The 5,129-nt window shown below is 41.9% G+C and overlaps 1 non-coding gene across 1 annotated transcript; it reads left to right on the plus strand.

Moving 5' to 3' along the window:
* Positions 1-283: 283 nt before the first annotated feature.
* On the plus strand, positions 284-390 carry LOC124986074 (U6 spliceosomal RNA). Its single transcript, XR_007108975.1, has one exon. It is a non-coding gene; the product is annotated as a U6 spliceosomal RNA (small nuclear RNA).
* The last annotated feature ends 4,739 nt before the right edge of the window (positions 391-5,129 follow it).

Raw genomic sequence — 5,129 nt, forward strand, 5'->3', positions numbered from 1 at the left:
TCTTTCATCACATTAAGGACAGAGCTACGTTGGCTTAAGCCAAATCACAGTGTTCTCACTCCCAGGGACACGGACTTGGGTGCCAGCAGTACAGAAATGAAAACAGAAATTTTCTGAATAGGTAGAAGATGTGATTAGATGTTGCTCTGAAAAAAAATTTTTGACACAGTATAAATGGTGGGTGGAAATTCACATTTTCATTTAAAAGACAATTTTTGAGTCTTATACAATAAGCCAGGAAAATGGTAAAGAATAAAACTTTGGCCTTTAAGAAGCTCACTGTGTGCTTGCTTCGGCAGCATATATACTAAAATTGGAACAATACAGAGAAGATTAGCATGGCCCCTGTGCAAGGATGACATGCAAATTCGTGAAGCACTCCATATTTTTTACCCAGAATAGCTAAAGCAATCCTTAGCAGGAAGAGTGAAGCAGGGGGTATTGCAATACCAGATCTTCAACTGTACTACAAAGCAATAGTAACAAAAATGGCATGGTATTGGCCCCAAAATAGACAGGTAGATCAATGGTACAGATTAGAGGACACAGACACAACCCAAATAAATAAAATTTTCTCATATTAGACAAAGGGGTCAAAAATATGCAATGGAGAAAAGATAGCCTCTTCAACAAATGGTGCTGGGAAAACTGGAAATCCACATGCAACAGAATGAAACTAAACCGCTATCTCTCACCCCACACAAAACTCAACTCAAAATGGATCAAGGACCTTGGAATCAGACCAGAGACCCTGCATCTTATAGAAGAAAAAGTAGGTCCAAATCTTCAACATGTCGGCTTAGGATCAGACTTCCTTAACAGGACTCCCGTAGCACAAGAAATAAAAGCAAGAATCAATAACTGGGATAGATTCAAACTAAAAAGCTTTCTCTCAGCAAAGGAAACTATCAGTAATGTGAAGAGAGAGTCTATACAGTGGGAGAAAATCTTTGCCACTCATACTTCAGATAGAGTGCTAATTTCCAGAATATGTAAAGAACTCAAAAAACTCCACACCAAGAATACAAATAATCCAATCAACAAATGGGCTAAGGAAATGAACAGACACTTCACAGAAGAAGATCTACAAGCAATCAACAGATATATGAAAAAAGTTCAACATCTCTAGTAATAAGAGAAATGCAAATCAAAACTACCCTAAGATTCCATCTCACCCCAATTAGAATGGCAATTATCAAGAATACAAGCAACAATAGGTGTTGGCGAGGATGTGGGGGAAAAGGTGCACTCATACATTGCTGGTGGGGCTGCAAATTAGTGCAGCCACTCTGGAAAGCAGTGTGGAGATTCCTCAGAAAGCTTGGAATGGAACCACCATTTGACCCAGCTATCCCACTCCTTGGCCTATACCCAAAGGACTTAAAATCAGCATACTACAGAGATACAGCCACATCAATGTTCATAGCTGCTCAATTCACAATAGCCAGATTGTGGAACCAAGTTAGATGCCATTCAATTGATGAATGGATAAATAAACTGTGATACACACACACACACACACACACACACACACACACACACACAATGGAATATTACTCAGCCATAAAGAATAATAAAATTATGGCATTTGCAGGCAAATGGATGAAATTGGAGAATATCATGTTAAGTGAGATAAGCCAATCTCAAAAAACCAAAGGATGAATAATCTCGCTGATAAGTGGATGATGACACATAATGGGGGGTGGGAGGGGAGCAAGAATGAAGGAGGGACTATATAGAGGGAAAAGAGGGGTGGGAGGGGTGGAGGGGGGGAAGGAAGAAATAACAGAATGAATCAAAAACTATTACCTATGTAAATGTATGATTACACAAATAGTATGCCTCTACTTCATGTACAAACAGAGAAACAAGATGTATCTCATTTGTTTACAATAAAAATAAATTAAAAAAGAACAAAAAGAAGCTCACTGTGTGGAAACTTGGGCTCTATCTGTCAGAAAATGAGGACGTTATGTTCATGGTCAAGTGTGAGATAACAAGGTAGTAAAGTGGTAGCAGCAGAGGACAGAGGGAGAACAGTGGATGTAAGAGATATGGCAGAGATAAAACAAGAGCTCTAAGTAGCTGGGTGGACAGGGGGCTGAGGGTGAGGGGAGATTTATAGATGACTGAAGTGTGGACAATGGCTGTGTGAGAACATTACCTGCCACCATCCTGGGGTAGGAAGAAGGACTGTGTTGGAGGAGGCACAGACTTGGCCAAAAGACTACCTAGTGAGACAGCACACACTCACGTCTGAGTCCCACTAGTCATTTATCAGCAAACATTTTTAGAGCGTCTATATCTCACAGGAATCATGCCAGTCACTGTACAAGCCTAGTAACAAAGACTAACGAAAATGGCTTCTGTCCTCAAGGGGCTTATATACTATACTCTTCATGATGGAGAGGGACACCTGGATCTATGAGGAGCTCATGGCAGGACCATGAAAGAAGAGAGAGGAATGCTGAGAAAAACCTGAAACCATTTAGATTCTGGAAGACTCCAGTGTATGCCAGTAAAAGAACAGAAGTGAAAAAGAAAAAAAAAACTTTGGGGTGGGGGTGCTGAGAGGAACTGGAGATTGAATTCAGGGGCACTCGACCACCGAGCCATAACCCAAACCCTATGTTATATTTTATTTAGAGACAGGGTCTCACTGAGTTGCTTAGCGCCTCACTTTTCTTGAGGCTGACTTTGAACTTGCAGTCCTCCTGCCTCAGCCTCCTGAGCCGTGGTGATTACAGGCATGGGCCCCTGCGCCCAGCAAGAAAATACCTTTTTAGCAGTACTTTGAAAATAGTTTTGTCCTCCCAAACCTTCAAGAAGATCTTGGGGACCCCCAGGGTCTCAGACACTTTGAAAATCGCTGCTCTAAAGTGTCAATAAACAGTCTCGCTGCTCTCATCCCTCACTGCCCCATCACTGACCTTCCTAAAACATGTCTGATGGTGACCCTCCTCTACCTGGAGCTCTTTCATGGCTCCTTATTATCTGAGGGACACATCATGAACCTAAGCATAGGACACAACCACCGTCATGATACGGCCACGCTTATCTTTGGTATGATGATATCGTCTCTTGGGTGGCTGTTTGGTGAAAACCTGAGAATGGGTGATTTATAAAGGAAGAGTTTGATTTTTAGCACATGGTTCTGGAGGCTGTAATGTCCAAGGCTGGGCAGTTGCAGTTGGTGAGGACCTTAAGCTGCTTTCACTATGATGAAAAGCAGAAGCATGAACAAGAACATGAGTAAGAGACAGAACATGAGAGGTGGACTTGATGCCTGACAACCTGCTCTTGTGAAAACTAATCCATTCCTGCAAGGGAGAGGACTCTCTCTTGTAAGAAAAGCATTGATCCAACCATGATGGCTCCGTCCCCACCACCCAGACGCCTCCTACTAGGCCCCGCCTCCCCACACTGCTAAACTGGGGAATTAAACTTCCACATACGTTTTGGTGGGGGCAAACCATATTCAAGCCAAAATGGCAAAATGTGCTTGTTTAGTCTTGTATTTTAAGCATTCCTTTCTACCTCCTAGTCAATTTCTAAAGTGGTCTGCATTCAATATGGGAAATATTGATTGGTTAGAGTACTCATAAACAAAAGCTTTTTAAGAATCTCAATCATTATTAAGAGTATACAGTGGTCAAAGAAACAATAGTCTCAAGAACTACTGCTTTATATATATCAGATTTGGGAAGTAGCCACTGAAGGAATGCAGGTCAAACTACTTTGCATTAGTCAGCTTTCTACCACTATAACAAATACCAGAGATAATTCAGCTTATAACAAGAAAAGGTTTATTTTGGTTCACAGTTTTGGAGATTCCAGCCCACAATCAATTGACCCTATGAGTTTGGAGCTGCAGCAAAGCAGCGTATCCTGGTGGGAACACATGACAGAGCAGAGTAAAACTGTTCATCTCATGATCAGGGAGAAAATAGAGAAAGAAAGGCACCGGGGTCACATGATCCTCTCCAAGGACATGCCCCCAGTGATCTAAAGACCGCCCATCAGGCCCTACATCTCAGAGTCTACCACCTCCAGATAGCACCACCTTGGGAATTAAACCTTTAACACATGCACTTTTGGTAGATGTTTAAGATCCAAAATATAGCAAGCTTCAATTATTGGAGTGAGGAAACTCAGGCAGAATATCACCTTGCTTGAATGATTCAGAGCACCCAAGCATAGATGGACAGGAAAGTGGATTGGGACCTCATTGGAAGAAAGCCAGTGTTTGACCGCTGGTTCTGGCTGGAAAGAATGGACACCCATCATGCAGACAAGTTACCACGGGGGCAGAAAGAGAAAGGTGGGATATTTCGCTTATTGACCACCTGCCCATCCTCTGCCTGGTCACAGACTTCCATTGCTCCTTCTGTAATCTCATAGATTCCATCTCTATGAGATCAGCCAAAGTCTCCTCTCCTCCCTCTGCCTTGTATTTTATCTCATTTCTGTGGGAATCCTTTTGGGTAAGAACCAGTGCTGACTGTACTTTTCTGGACTGAGTTTATTTCATGTCAGCAGCCATGTAGCATCGAGATGGTGTTCATCCCCTCACCCCAAACCCGTATAAAGTCTATTACTACATCCTTACAGAGGCAAAGAACACATATATTTCTCCAGAAATGTAATAAATGTTAAAGCTTGTTTTACAAGGAGATCCTTAGCTGTAATCTGATTCCCACATGATAATGTGTTGCAAATTACTAGTAAATGCTCTTTTTTTTAAAAGTAATCTGCAAACTGATGTTTGCTTTCAACAAGTGAGTCATTAGTAGAAAAGAAAATGACCTTTCACATTCTGGAATGCTGATAATCTCAGATTTTAAATCAAAAAGCCCTTGATGAAATACATTTGGTGGGCTCAGTTTGCTAATCTGCACAGAGCAGTGATCTATGGTTTGCAGAAACTGCTGCCTAGGAATGATGCAGACAGAGTTGTTCTTTACCCCTAGGCAGACAACTGGACTATGTCGTCCAAGGCAGCCCATGTCTGCTTAGGGGCCCCACCATCGCTATACACACAAGTCACCATCTTGAAGACCCTAATCCCTTAGCCCTTATATTGGCTGTTCTTCAAAATTTATCAAGGCCTTTTGAATTCAAATCAGCAT

This window comes from Sciurus carolinensis, chromosome 5 (assembly GCF_902686445.1).
Source record: "Sciurus carolinensis chromosome 5, mSciCar1.2, whole genome shotgun sequence".
NCBI classification, from domain to species: domain Eukaryota; kingdom Metazoa; phylum Chordata; class Mammalia; order Rodentia; family Sciuridae; genus Sciurus; species Sciurus carolinensis.